The 16915-nt window shown below is 44.4% G+C and overlaps 1 protein-coding gene across 3 annotated transcripts in view; it reads left to right on the forward strand.

The window, feature by feature from the left end:
- Positions 1-16915, forward strand: part of LOC128700583 (protogenin-like) — a 792820-nt gene that overhangs the window by 628699 nt on the left and 147206 nt on the right. The window lies entirely within an intron of this gene.

Raw genomic sequence — 16915 nt, forward strand, 5'->3', positions numbered from 1 at the left:
TGTATGTGGCATCAACATAGCAGCCATTCCAGATCTGTATGTGGCATCAACATGGCAGCAATTCCAGATCTGTATGTGGCATCAGTTTGCTCTATACAGACTTTGTTCCACTACACATGTCTGTGTCTTCATTCCTGTGGGTGGTATGACCTCCACAGAAGATGAGTGTTCCCGAAACAAATAGAGTAAGAGGGAGCTCTAGCAGGAAAGACTGCAAATTGATTAATGGAAGATAAGCTCAGAAACGCCAGAAGGAGGAACGGAAATTAATTCCCGAGAGAACAGGCAAGAGGATAAATCATGACAGTCAGTGCGTTACTCAGATGTACACAAAAATGAAAATGAGATGCAAAAGAGCTTGAAAACCTATAAAAGAGCGAGAGCAAAGAAAGAACTGAACAGAGAGAGAGAATTGAGCAGAAAAATAAGAAATTATTTACAGTAATAAATAAAAAAGATGAATTAAATACAAATAAAGCATGTGAGAGACAAAGAAGTTTTTTTGTTGCGTCAGAACGATCAGTTGAGGTAACAGTCAATAATAGTGGCAGTGGTAGGTACAGAGGGTTGTGGTGGTCATGGCAGAACTAGTGGTAGCCAGCAGAACCACTGGTGCACACACCTTTGTAAGTGGAGTAACAGGTGTAGTCTAAGACAGAAACAGTATTATAGTTATAGCCCGCGTTTTCCATCTAGTTCCAACCCTCTTGTAAATTCCATGTCATTTTCCCAGTTTTGATATGATATATTTTTTGTCTGTTTTCATGCTGGCAGTGGCAGGAGGAAGTACAAGGTGGGGAGAGAACCTTCTGTTTTTCTATGACTCTCACATCTAGATAATAAGCGATAATTCTTAATGTAAGTAAAAGTAAATAGTTTTTCTTTTCTGATAATCTCGGCGTGGGGTTCCACGTTCTCTGCCATCTGTCTCTCAAATGTACGTGAGCTGTATTCACCTGGGAATTGATTCTCAGTCAACTGTGATGAGTGGCACTGAGTCGACGAGCCAGGAATAAATAGTCAGGATTAAGAAGGGAAGCAGGGAGCTAGTTAGAGAATAAGCCAGCATGAAAGTCAAGTCGGAACCAGAATCGGGGCCAAAATTACTATGAAGTCGCATTAGGAGGAAGTGGATTGTAAAGATTCAGAAATTAAGTCTTAAGGAAAGAAAAAGACTCACTAAGAACAAGGAGGCAAGTGCAGACGCTGAATAATAAACTGAAGAAAGTCTCAGAGAAATAGGGACAATCTAGGAAACTCAACAAGAAAGGAAAGGACAGACGAAAGGAGGAAATAGGAATCTCTAAAGGAAACCTGACTCAATGAATGACAGGGGATTTGATAGTCCATCTCCATGGATACCGAAGGAAGGCGCAGAGGAGCTGGGTAATCCACTAGAAAGAATTTACAAGTTATCTGAAAAAAAGAAACACTGCCCTCGTCTTCAAACAGGGCAAGAAGCAGGCAGCTCTATCCTACAGACCTGAATCCTTAAACTGTATCTTAAAGGCACTGCAGAATATAATTAGAATTACAGCGATGAAACACTTAGAGGAACGCGTGTTCACAAACAGCCAAAATGGGTTTAATGAAGGAAAATCTTATTTCATGAAGGTACAGAGATCTTAGACACAGCAACGGAGATAAATCAGGAGAGGGATTGTGTTTTCCTGGACTGCAGGTTGTTTGACAGCTTATCACACCAGAGGGAAAGCCACAAACTGGAGAAGCAATCAGAAGCAGCATGAAAAATGCTACAACAAATCAAGGAATATGTAAGACGGCCGTGATGATTTGGGAGAAGTATCTGAATATATGAGAATGGAGAACAGGGTGCTACAAAGATCAGTACTTCAACTGGTATTGTTCCTCCTATACCTAAGTGCAAGAAGTAATTGAATCTCATATATGTGAAAGAAAACGGAAACGGACTTTAGGAGAACTTGGATACACTGCAGAAGTCTTGGGGTGCACACAACACCCAGCATATCACCAGAGGCGAAGGATAAATTAACGAACCAAAGAATTAGCTTCACCAACCTCAACAAAGAGTCATAACAATAACAACTGTGGTTGAATGGCATCTTGTTATTAATGAGCCAAACCCTCAATAACATCTCCTTCAAGAGAGGTGCTTTGTTGAAGTGATCTTGATCCAAGGAATCAGAAATACCCTTCCTTCAGATCAAACCTGATTACCTCCCATTTCCCTGGCGCTCTATGGCCCATTCCCACGATGATGATGATGATAATAATAATAATAATAATAATAATAATAATAATAATAATAATAATAATAATAATAATAATAATAATAATAATGCTCTTTATGAAACAAAAAAATCGCAAATAAAACAAATGCAGATAAATAAGACATAAATAGAACAAAGACGTAATAGATGAAAAAGAACAAAACATAATGAAAAGAGCAATAAAATCTGACTCACTAAGAGACATCATTGGCAGAGCCATTAAAAATTTTACTACCTGGATTACGAGACAAGTCAAGAGTCGACCAGACCAGAGAATTGGTTAGCGTCTGCCTTCCTTGTGTACACTGTGTGATACATGATTTAATTATCATATATCGTGATACATAATGCTTTTTGAGACTGACTCTTAGAGATAAATAGTGATACGTAGTAATGCATAATGCTACCACAGGCTGATTCTTGGTGACTGATCCGTAAGGGGAATGTTGAGAGTCTTGGTAATAGTGATACACACTGTTGCATATTGCTTCCTCACGCTGACTGTTACTGATACATGATACTAGTTACACTAAACCATACCCCCGGCCGGGATTGAACCCGCGGTCATAGAGTCTCAAAACTCCAGCCCGTCGCGTTAGCCACTAGACCAGCTAGCCACAATAAGATTCATCCATCTAGGTATATTTCTACACCATAGGAAAGTTAGCACAGGCACCTCTGTGACCACAAATGCAAGTTTTTACAGACGAATCTCCAGCTAGCGTGGCTGTGACGAACTCTAGCTCAAGTCCCTTCACTGCCGTCAACATGACTTAAGAAATCGTAATGACACGATTGCAAATAAACCATACCCCCGGCCGGGATTGAACCCGCGGTCATAGAGTCTCAAAACTCCAGCCCGTCGCGTAAGTCATACTAGTTACACTTATTGTTTCTTCAGGCTGGCTCTCAGAAACGGAGATAGCTGAAGGATTCATTGACAGTCTTACCATTTGTGATACATAGTGCACTCTCATGCTGAGTTATTGAAGAAGACGTAATATTTGTTCAACAAGCCGCGAACAAGCGAGATTATTTATAAACACTTGATATCAGGCCAGAGAAGCTATGAACCTCCTACTGACCTTGACTCCCCACACGAGCAGTAAGTCACAGTATAATACCCACTAAGCTAGACAATACACAAAACTCTGGGCACCAAGTGAAAAGTAGGCATTTCTCGGAGCAAGTGCAACCAGGCCGGTGATAAATTATTCCGTCTCAACTCCTGCATGCACTGACCTACGTGAGATGTGTTAGGACATCCTGATACTGCCGGATCTTAGACCAGAGTTATATGTGCGGCTGGTCTGGTACAGTACTAGCCACTGCTGCTCGTGTCAGGTGTCAAGGTGCATAGGTTCAAGGCTCCTCTGGCCTGAGGAACAATGTTAGTAAATAATTATATAAATATATATAAAGTCGTGCCGAATAGGTAAAACTTACGATTTTGGCTTAAACAGCAACGCTTTTCATGCCGAATAAGGCAAGCGAAAATTTGTGTATGCAATAATTTCGCAAAAATCATTCTGAACCTAACGAAAAAAAAAATATATTTCATTGTGTTTATTATTAAATTATTGTAAACTTATCTAAAATATATTTAGTTGAATTAGGCTAAATTAAATTGCGCTTATTATAATAAGGTTAGATAAGTTTTCTAAGATACTTCTAGTACAAAATTATTAATTTTTACATTAACATAAAAAAAACTTTAAGCGTATAAGAGAATTTTTTCAGAAAGGATTATAAATGAGTTCTTGCTAATTGACCAATTTTACCTATTCGGCACGACATATATATATATATATATATATATATATATATATATATATATATATATATATATATATATATATATATATATATATATATATATATATATATATACATATATATATATATGTATATATATATATATATATATATATATATATATATATATATATATATATATATATATATATATATATATATATATATATATATATTTATATATAGGGAGGTACCACCTCTAGAACTGTCATAGGGACCCTCATCCTCAGAGAAAAGAATAAACTTGCTTCAGGGAAAACTCAAGGTTCTCCCTGAAGCTGTTTGAGAATTTTCTCCTACCACCCCCTATATTTTTTATATATATTTTATTTAAAGACAAAATACATTGACAAAACATTCGCAAAAATACGATAGAAAGTAAAACAATATAGGTAACTCAGAGCTACATCTCGAATACTTCGTCCAGCTCCCCGGTGGTGGGCCGCGTGCCCAGAATGCTGCAGGCATTTCCTCTCTGGATCACAACACTGAGTCTCTGAAAGAGGAAGCTGGTCGCCCTGTGGTCCTTGGTTTCTATGATGAGCTTTTCACCCAGCTCTATTAGGAACTTTAGAGCACACTTGCCCCATGCTCCAAGGGTCTCCGACCCTATTGGGATGAAGTTATAGCAAGGGGGAAGGTCTTCATATTTGCAGATCTTCTGGGTCTCCCTGTGGCTGGCAGCTCCACCCCCTTCCACTACGGAGTATGGCAAGTAGGTGTCTGCCAATGTGGTGGCACATGTGTAGTCCCTGGCAGTCTGCTTTCCATCCTTCCAAGGTAGCATAGTGGCTCCATCAGGACGCTTTAGACTTCCGTCAGACCTCTGCACTTGGGGTTCCCGTTGAGCTGGGCAACGGGCTGTGGCGAGGCTTCTCTTTATGATGTCATTGACCTCCTCATGCCTGGCATACTTCCCTTCTGCTGTGTGACACACGAGACCATGAAGTCCGAATTGATCAGCTGTCGCCCTGCCGCAAATACACCTATGTTCGGTGAGGATGGAGGCGGCTAGGCGAAGAGCAACACCAATCCGAATGGCCCGTGGGTCGAGACGGGTGCCCAAGGAGGAATTGGGAACAGCTAACAGGAAATCTCCTGAGTGTGGTGCCTTCACTGCCAGGAGACGAGCTTTGTCCTTTCCTGAGGCGTTGGAGAGCATTGTGTTGGCGATTTTTTCCATGATCGGTTTGTCCCAGTGGGACTGTTTGTGTTCTTTGGGAGCAGCTGGTCTACTGGAGGAATCTGTAAGGGTGCCCCACCGAATCGCTGCTTCAGTAAACCTGGGGTCTTGAGCTCCTACCACGTCTCTCAAGCGTTCGGGAACAATCTTCTTGACTAATGCACTGGAATATATATATATATATATATATATATATATATATATATATATATATATATATATATATATATATATATATATATATATATATATATTATTGTAACCACGGACGAGTGGTACTGATACATCAACAACTAGATTAAAATAGACAGGAATACGTGTACTCAGGACATGTTTATCGAAAATGTTTCAGTCTTGAGACTTTGATGATTTCATATATTTGAAGTGATCAAGATCTCAGGAGCGAAACGTCTACAATAAAAGTGGCCCGAGTGGAGGCACCCTATGTTCAGTTACCTCTTGTCTAGGCGATGCTGAGCTGTGAAAATGGTGAAGCGTCGTTTCCTGCAATCATTCTTGTCTGTAATCATCACTTGAGTCAGGTATGATGGAGGATTTACCTGTGCGTATGTATGATGAATACTGTCCAAGTACCCCCCTCCTTACCTCACCCACAATACTGTCCAGGTACCCCCCTCCTTACCTCACCCACAATACTGTCCAGGTACCCCCCTCCTTACCTCACCCACAATACTGTCCAGGTACCCCCTCCTTACTTCACCCAAAATACTGTCCAGGTACCCCCCTCCTTACCTCACCCACAATACTGTCCAGGTACCCCCCTCCTTACCTCACCCACAATACTGTCCAGGTACCCCCCTCCTTCCCTCACCCACAATACTGTCCAGGTACCCCCCTCCTTACCTCACCCACAATACTGTCCAGGTACCCCCTCCTTACCTCACCCACAAAACTGTCCAGGTACCCCCCTCCTTACCTCACCCACAATACTGTCCAGGTACCCCCTCCTTACCTCACCCACAATACTGTCCAGGTACCCCCTCCTTACCTCACCCACAATACTGTCCAGGTACCCCCTCCTTACCTCACCCACAATACTGTCCAGGTACCCCCCTCCTTACCTCACCCACAATACTGTCCAGGTACCCCCTCCTTACCTCACCCACAATACTGTCCAGGTACCCCCTCCTTACCTCACCCACAATACTGTCCAGGTACCCCCTCCTTACCTCACCCACAATACTGTCCAGGTACCCCCTCCTTACCTCACCCACAATACTGTCCAGGTACCCCCTCCTTACCTCACCCACAATACTGTCCAGGTACCCCCCTCCTTACCTCACCCACAATACTGTCCAGGTACCCCCTCCTTACCTCACCCACAATACTGTCCAGGTACCCCCTCCTTACCTCACCCACAATACTGTCCAGGTTCCCCCCTCCTTACCTCACCCACAATACTGTCCAGGTACCCCCCTCCTTACCTCACCCACAATACTGTCCAGGTCCCCCCTCCTTACCTCACCCACAATACTGTCCAGGTACCCCCGCCTTACCTCACCCCCAAAACAGTCCAGGTACCCCCCGCCTTACCGCACCCACAATACTGTCCATGTACCCCCTCCTTACCTCACCCACAATACTGTCCAGGTCCCCCCTCCTTACCTCACCCACAATACTGTCCAGGTACCCCCTCCTTACCTCACCCACAATACTGTCCAGGTACCCCCTCCTTACCTCACCCACAATACTGTCCAGGTACCCCCCTCCTTACCTCACCCACAATACTGTCCAGGTACCCCCCTCCTTACCTCACCCACAATACTGTCCAGGTACCCCCCTCCTTACCTCACCCACAATACTGTCCAGGTACCCCCTCCTTACCTCACCCACAATACTGTCCAGGTACCCCCCTCCTTACCTCACCCACAATACTGTCCAGGTACCCCCTCCTTACCTCACCCACAATACTGTCCAGGTACCCCCTCCTTACCTCACCCACAATACTGTCCAGGTACCCCCTCCTTACCTCACCCACAATACTCTCCAGGTACCCCCTCCTTACCTCACCCACAATACTGTCCAGGTACCCCCTCCTTACCTCACCCACAATACTGTCCAGGTACCCCCCTCCTTACCTCACCCACAATACTGTCCAGGTACCCCCTCCTTACCTCACCCACAATACTGTCCAGGTACCCCCTCCTTACCTCACCCACAATACTGTCCAGGTACCCCCCTCCTTACCTGACCCACAATACTGTCCAGGTACCCCCCTCCTTACCTCACCCACAATACTGTCCAGGTACCCCCCTCCTTACCTCACGCACACTACTGTCCAGGTACCCCCCTCCTTACCTCACCCACAATACTGTCCAGGTACCCCCCTCCTTACCTCACCCACAATACTGTCCAGGTACCCCCCTCCTTACCTCACCCACAATACTGTCCAGGTACCCCCTCCTTACCTCACCCACAATACTGTCCAGGTACCCCCCTCCTTACATCACCCACAATACTGTCCAGGTACCCCCCTCCTTACCTCACCCACAATACTGTCCAGGTACCCCCCTCCTTACCTCACCCACAATACTGTCCAGGTACCCCCTCCTTACTTCACCCACAATACTGTCCAGGTACCCCCCTCCTTACTTCACCCACAATACTGTCCAGGTACCCCCCTCCTTACCTCACCCACAATACTGTCCAGGTACCCCCCCCTCCTTACCTCACCCACAATACTGTCCAGGTACCTCCCTCCTTACCTCACCCACAATACTGTCCAGGTACCCCCCTCCTTACCTCACCCACAATACTGTCCAGGTACCCCCTCCTTACCTCACCCACAATACTGTCCAGGTACCCCCCTCCTTACCTCACCCACAATACTGTCCAGGTACCCCCCTCCTTACCTCACCCACAATACTGTCCAGGTACCCCCCTCCTTACCTCACCCACAATACTGTCCAGGTACCCCCCTCCTTACCTCACCCACAATACTGTCCAGGTACCCCCCTCCTTACCTCACCCACAATACTGTCCAGGTACCCCCCTCCTTACCTCACCCACAATACTCTCCAGGTACCCCCCTCCTTACCTCACCCACAATACTGTCCAGGTACCCCCCTCCTTACCTCACCCACAATACTGTCCAGGTACCCCCCTCCTTACCTCACCCACAATACTGTCCAGGTACCCCCCTCCTTACCTCACCCACAATACTGTCCAGGTACCCCCCTCCTTACCTCACCCACAATACTGTCCAGGTACCCCCCTCCTTACCTCACCCACAATACTGTCCAGGTACCCCACTCCTTACCTCACTCACAATACTGTCCAGGTACCCCCCTCCTTACCTCACCCACAATACTGTCCAGGTACCCCCCTCCTTACCTCACCCACAATACTGTCCAGGTACCCCCCTCCTTACCTCACCCACAATACTGTCCAGGTACCCCCCTCCTTACCTCACCCACAATACTGTCCCCCCCTCCTTACCTCACCCACAATACTGTCCAGGTACCCCCCTCCTTACCTCACCCACAATACTGTCCAGGTACCCCCCTCCTTACTTCACCCACAATACTGTCCAGGTACCCCCCTCCTTACCTCACCCACAATACTGTCCAGGTACCCCCCTCCTTACCTCACCCACAATACTGTCCAGGTACCCCCCTCCTTACCTCACCCACAATACTGTCCAGGTACCCCCCTCCTTACCTCACCCACAATACTGTCCAGGTACCCCCCTCCTTACCTCACCCACAATACTGTCCAGGTACCCCCCTCCTTACCTCACCCACAATACTGTCCAGGTACCCCCCTCCTTACCTCACCCAAAATACTGTCCAGGTACCCCCCTCCTTACCTCACCCACAATACTGTCCAGGTACCCCCCTCCTTACCTCACCCACAATACTGTCCAGGTATTCCCCTCCTTACCTCACCCACAATACTGTCCAGGTACCCCCCTCCTTACCTCACCCACAATACTGTCCAGGTACCCCCCTCCTTACCTCACCCACAATACTGTCCAGGTACCCCCCTCCTTACCTCACCCACAATACTGTCCAGGTACCCCCCTCCTTACCTCACCCACAATACTGTCCAGGTACCCCCCTCCTTACCTCACCCACAATACTGTCCAGGTACCCCCCTCCTTACCTCACCCACAATACTGTCCAGGTACCCCCCTCCTTACCTCACCCACAATACTGTCCAGGTACCCCCCTCCTTACCTCACCCACAATACTGTCCAGGTACCCCCCTCCTTACCTCACCCACAATACTGTCCAGGTACCCCCCTCCTTACCTCACCCACAATACTGTCCAGGTACCCCCCTCCTTACCTCACCCACAATACTGTCCAGGTACCCCCCTCCTTACCTCACCCACAATACTGTCCAGGTACCCCCCTCCTTACCTCACCCACAATACTGTCCAGGTACCCCCCTCCTTACCTCACCCACAATACTGTCCAGGTACCCCCTCCTTACCTCACCCACACTCCTTACCTCACCCACAATACTGTCCAGGTACCCCCCTCCTTACCTCACCCACAATACTGTCCAGGTACCCCCCTCCTTACCTCACCCACAATACTGTCCAGGTACCCCCCTCCTTACCTCACCCACAATACTGTCCAGGTACCCCCCTCCTTACCTCACCCACAATACTGTCCAGGTACCCCCCTCCTTACCTCACCCACAATACTGTCCAGGTACCCCCCTCCTTACCTCACCCACAATACTGTCCAGGTACCCCCCTCCTTACCTCACCCACAATACTGTCCAGGTACCCCCCTCCTTACCTCACCCACAATACTGTCCAGGTACCCCCCTCCTTACCTCACCCACAATACTGTCCAGGTACCCCCCTCCTTACCTCACCCACAATACTGTCCAGGTACCCCCCTCCTTACCTCACCCACAATACTGTCCAGGTACCCCCCTCCTTACCTCACCCACAATACTGTCCAGGTACCCCCCTCCTTACCTCACCCACAATACTGTCCAGGTACCCCCCTCCTTACCTCACCCACAATACTGTCCAGGTACCCCCCTCCTTACCTCACCCACAATACTGTCCAGGTACCCCCCTCCTTACCTCACCCACAATACTGTCCAGGTACCCCCTCCTTACCTCACCCACAATACTGTCCAGGTACCCCCCTCCTTACCTCACCCACAATACTGTCCAGGTACAATACCCCCTCCTTACCTCACCCACAATACTGTCCAGGTACCCCCCTCCTTACCTCACCCACAATACTGTCCAGGTACCCCCCTCCTTACCTCACCCACAATACTGTCCAGGTACCCCCCTCCTTACCTCACCCACAATACTGTCCAGGTACCCCCCTCCTTACCTCACCCACAATACTGTCCAGGTACCCCCCTCCTTACCTCACCCACAATACTGTCCAGGTACCCCCCTCCTTACCTCACCCACAATACTGTCCAGGTACCCCCTCCTTACCTCACCCACAATACGGTCCAGGTACCCCCTCCTTACCTCACCCACAATACTGTCCAGGTACCCCCCTCCTTACCTCACCCACAATACTGTCCAGGTACCCCCCTCCTTACCTCACCCACAATACTGTCCAGGTACCCCCCTCCTTACCTCACCCACAATACTGTCCAGGTACCCCCCTCCTTACCTCACCCACAATACTGTCCAAGTACCCCCCTCCTTACCTCACCCACAATACTGTCCAGGTCCCCCCCTCCTTACCTCACCCACAATACTGTCCAAGTACCCCCCTCCTTACCTCACCCACAATACTGTCCAGGTACCCCCCTCCTTACCTCACCCACAATACTGTCCAAGTACCCCCCTCCTTACCTCACCCACAATACTGTCCAGGTACCCCCCACCTTACCTCACCCACAATACTCTCCAGGTACCCCCCTCCTTACCTCACCCACAATACTGTCCAAGTACCCCCCTCCTTACCTCACCCACAATACTGTCCAGGTACCCCCCTCCTTACCTCACCCACAATACTGTCCAAGTACCCCCCTCCTTACCTCACCCACAATACTGTCCAGGTACCCCCCTCCTTACCTCACCCACAATACTGTCCAAGTACCCCCCTCCTTACCTCACCCACAATACTGTCCAGGTACCCCCCTCCTTACCTCACCCACAATACTGTCCAGGTCCCCCCCTCCTTACCTCACCCACAATACTGTCCAAGTACCCCACTCCTTCCCTCACCCACAATACTGTCCAGGTACCCCCCTCCTTACCTCACCCACAATACTGTCCAAGTACCCCCCTCCTTACCTCACCCACAATACTGTCCAGGTACCCCCCTCCTTACCTCACCCACAATATAACAAGAGACCTTTCACTTGCACCAATTTTTTATAATAATAATAATAATTATTATTATTATAATTATTCGTAGTTGTAGTAGTAGCAGTCGTAGAAGTAGTAGTAGTTATGGTAATAGTAGTAGTAGCAGCAGCAGTCGTAGTAATAGTAGCCAAATCAATCAGTTTGCGTCAAAACATCTCACTTGCGTCTAAACATCTCACTTGCGTCATAACATTGTTCTTGCGTTATAACATTTTCACTTGCGTCAAAACCTCTCGTTGCTACACCTCATCTATAAAGAATATTCATACCAATATTGCATTTTTAAATTGTATATTCTTATTATTATTACTTGTAGGCCTCTAATTATGTGGGTTATTTATAGCTAGGAGTGGAGGCTCGATCATTCGTATACGGAGCGTGAGATTATACACACTAACTACCACTTGTTGAAGAGCTGTGAGGTTCCTCATTGTGGCATGGATCGAATACGTTACCGTCAGTCAGTGTGCATCACACAACAACCTCTTGCATTCCCTCTGGATTCAGCCAAAGCCCTGCAGTTTACTGGCGTTTAACTGTAGAGGCCTCACCACTGTACGGTGAATAACTGCCACTTATAAAAGTCAATCAATCAGGGTTAGGAACTGAACTTCAGACGAGTAGACTTTATACCTACACTCACGCCTAGAGGTCAGTTTCTCACTAGCTCTAGCTGATTACACATACTGGTCTCTTTATGCATTTGCTTATGGGTCAATGGAAGTGACGTTAGTCAAATTTTCTCTCTTATTAAGTTACCTAAAAGTATAGTGTCTGTCTATATTTCTGCTCTGTTGCACACAATGTAAATACTATGAATATTTATATTGATGGTGGTAATATATTGATGCTCAAAAACTGCCTCTGATTTCCTTTGCCTTTAATGCGCCTTGATTCTTCCTTATTTAACTCTAATGTGTCACAGGTCTTCTAACTGTTGATGAATGAGACACTTGTGCAATATCTGAGAATCTTTACTGAAGAAACATTTTGCCAGCCAATGCCTTCTTCAGTCCAGTACAGAGATGAACGATGGAACCTGAAGAGTTTGAGGTAATCAGTCCCTCGGCCTAGAGTCAACTTCAGGCCGAAAGACTGATAACCTCAAACTAATACTCATCTTCCACCGTTCTTCTCCATATTTTGCCACTGGGTGGCAAAATATTTCCTCACTGAAGATTCCCAAATGTTACAAGTGTCTCATTCTACAACTTCTTGGTTTTTTGATCCATTTATATCTTTTTACTGAACCTGTGTTCGCAGAACTCATAAAGATTCCATCTATTTTGCTGCTCAGCATCCCTACTGCATGATCCATTAAGTGTCAGATCAAGCAGTAACAGCCTTGTTGATCAGGTAATCAACGAGGTAGCCTGGGCAAGGTAGTTCTCTAAACAGCTCAGAGGAGAGTCACAAAGTTAAAACGTCTATTTTTTTACGAATTACCCTTCGTGTATTTTTTTTTTTTTAATATTTCACATATTTTAATATTTGTCAATTTTGGTTAAAATGGGTTTGGTTAGGTTAACATATATGTTAGGTTAGGTTAGGTTAACATATATGTTAGGTTAGGTTAACATATATGTTAGGTTAGGCTAGGTTAACATATATGTTGGGTTAGGTTAGGTTAGGTTAACATATATGTTGGGTTAGGTTAGGTTAGATTAACATATGTGTTAGGTTAGGTTAGGTTAGGTTAACATATATGTTGGGTTAGGTTAGGTTAGGTTAACATATATGTTGGGTTAGGTTAGGTTAGGTTAACATATGTGTTGGGTTAGGTTAGGCTAGGTTAAAATATATGTTGGGTTAGGTTAGGTTAGGTTAACATATATGTTAGGTTAGGTTAACATAGGTTAGGTTAGGTTAACATATATGTTAGGTTAGGTTAACATAGGTTAGGTTAGGCTAGGTTAAAATATATGTTGGGTTAGGTTAGGTTAGGTTAACATATATGTTAGGTTAGGTTAACATATGTTAGGTTAGGTTAGGTTAACATATATGTTAGGTTAGGTTAACATATGTTAGGTTAGGTTAGATTAGGTTAACATATATGTTACGCTTATTTACGCCACAATAACCGAATTATGAAAACAGAGGTTTAGTAAGTCTCTGGGATATTTCGACGTGCCTTAGAGCGCTGGTATCTCAAAGCTTTTCACGTTGGAGAGTATTCCGGGGATCAACGCCCCCGCGGCCAGGTCCACGACCAGACTTCCCGGTGGATCAGGGCCTGATCAACCACTCTGTTGCTGCTGTACCGTAATGTTTAATGAATACTTTTGTACTATTGGTAACCGCTGTTTAGATTAGGCGATTCGCCAGGAAACAGGACAAGTGTTTCCTGACGCGGGTTTTAGTTTGGAGCTTCTAGTCATGTGACCGATTCCTTCCGCTGGCTTGCCGGCCCACCCCTTTAAAAATTATGGTCACTAGTGAGTATATAATGGATGACACAACAGTTTCATCAACTAATAACAGTGAACACAAGTTCAATTTGTTAATAAAAAAAACACAGGGTATAACAGTGCCAGCAGGAACAGCAGTCTCCAAACTGCTGCCGGCAGAGTTGCCAGTTTAACAACTGTCATCAACAAAACTAAACACTCATTTCACTGTGACAAAATTGAATGCAAAGTCAAAATAAAGGTCAAACAACAAGCATAACCGTGACCAAAAATTTCCGTGGGAATACAGACTGGCACTGTGACAGTCTATCATGCCAGGCACGAGGTGCCTTCATAGGTCACAATAAAAACCTCAGGTCAGACTAGATCACAAATATATATACACCGAGAGATGTATGCCTCTCAGTCTACACTGAGTATTCTTGAATCCTATTCTTGACTGGTGGTGTGTATTTTACCTGCAACCTTAATGACCCTCGTGTAGCAATTAGCAATCAGCAATTAGCAATCAGCAATTAGCAATCAGCAATTAGCCTGGTTAGATAACAGTCTAGCCAAATTACGCTAAATTATATGCAATAGTATAACTAATTAAGAAAACTAGAAAAAGACTACTCTGTAATAAACAAGTATAATAAACAAGTGTAATAAACAAATGTAATAAACAAGTGTGATAAACAAATGTAATAAACAAGTGTGATTAACAAGAATAAAAACAAAACTAATAAATAAGAGTAATAACCAAGAATAATAAACAAGTGTAATACACAAGTGAATTAAACAAGTGTAATAAACAAATGTAATAAACCAGTGTAAATAGCGAGCATAATAAACAAAGGTAATAAACTCCACAACACACACTCACACACACACACACACACACACACACACACACACACACATATATATATATATATATATATATATATATATATATATATATATATATATATATATATATATATATATATATATATATATATATATATATATATATATATATATATATATATATATATATATATATATGAATACAGGATATATAATATATATGAATACAGAATATATAATATAACACATACATCAGTTATCAGTCACCAGCAGATAATAACTGTGCTGGTTACTGCTAAACAAGATATAAGCTGAAAGATGTCACCAAGTCAACACAGCTGAACAAACTAGTAACTTAGCTATTAAACTCTCAGAATAAACATATGCATCAGTAGGACACTACATGTAGAAAAAACGTGACATTTAAAATTAAGAACTATACATCTAAAATCATATAGTAACATAAAGAAGTGTACATAAATTAAATTTTTCCGTGATTGGAACTGGTCGCTATATTTTACATATATTGAAAGTAAATAAATGAATGCCAGCAGAATATACAGGTCCACTATATTAATGTTGACGATTGTAATCATGAATGAAATGCGTGGAAATTCTGAAAGACATTTTAAAGGCACCACAAGACGTGTACAGCGTGAGATATGTAGACCCAGGAATCATGTTTTCTGTGCTGGAATTAATACTGCTGCCAGCAGTCAGAGCGAGCAAGAAAAATATTACTAAATTCGTGGGAGTGATGAAGAGTTCTGGGCCGGTGAAAGACGTGTAACTAACTTGAATCACCAGAAGTCATATTTGAGGAACCTACTGGAAATATATGAAAAGTTTTTGGAAAATGATTTAGAAACAGCTCACAGTTCCAGCCATATTTACATCTTTCCCCACGACGCATAATACACCTTTCAGCTGACTTTTTTTATATTTTTTTCTGTAACAGTAGCAATGTTATTTTTGTTGACTAAGTTGTTCTGAGTTTCCGTCTTTCTCTGAATATGTCTTCAAACTGTGACGGTTTGTGTATGTGTTATTACTGACAATTCTTTTCTTAGTCAAACACTGGTTGACATCACCATTTCCGTCTGGTCTTGGATGTTCTTGAACATGTTGTGAAGGTGAGAGTGAAAGTCATGTGAAGGTGATGCTGTGAAGGTAATGTTGTGAAGATGAGGGTAGCGACAGTGACCTTATGAAGGTCACTGTATAATGATTGATGTACTCGCTAGGTACTTGTTATTTCATAGTTACTAATTACTCGCTAGTTACTAGTTGCTAACTAGGTGCTAAGTGCTCGCTAGGTACTAGCTGCTCACTAGGTACTAGTTGCTCGCTAGGTATTAGCTGCTCACTAGGTACTAGTTGCTCACTAGGCACTAGTTGCTCACTAGGTACTAGTTGTTCACTAGGTACTAGTTGCTCAATAGGAACTAGTTGCTTGCTAGGTACTAGTTGCTCACTAGGTACTAGTTGCTCACTAGGAACTAGTTGTTTGCTAGATACTAGTTGCTCACTAGGTACCAGTTGCTCACTAGGTACTAATTGCTCGCCAGGTACTAGTTGCTTACTAGGTACTAGTTGTTCACTAGGTACCAGTTGCTCACTAGGTACCAGTTGCTCACTAGGTACCAGTTGCTCACTAGGTACCAGTTGCTCACTAGGTACCAGTTGCTCACTAGTTACCAGTTGTTCACTAGGTACTAGTTGTTCACTAGGTATTAGTTACTCGCTAGGTACTAGCTGCCCTCAAGAGAGCATTCTGCTCTCATATATTAAAGCAGATATAGCACCTGAGACGTCTAGTGCTGCACAAGCAGTTATGTTAGATGGTGGTAGCGTTAAGAATGTAGCACTTCGGCTATCTGGTGCTACACAGTCGTACTGGGCAATGATAACACCAGTTTCTCGCGATAAGCTCACTAGTGTTCGAAATATACTCCACACACATACCACAATGACAAAGGAGAAGAAGCAAACTCGAGAGTCTCTCTCCTACAGAGAAGACGACGGATAACAGAACTTCTCAAAGACAGCAGACTTTCTGAAGCATTTAAGCCGGTTCGGGAAATGTAGAAAATCGAGCC

This window comes from Cherax quadricarinatus, chromosome 65 (genome assembly GCF_038502225.1).
Source record: "Cherax quadricarinatus isolate ZL_2023a chromosome 65, ASM3850222v1, whole genome shotgun sequence".
Classification (NCBI taxonomy): domain Eukaryota; kingdom Metazoa; phylum Arthropoda; class Malacostraca; order Decapoda; family Parastacidae; genus Cherax; species Cherax quadricarinatus.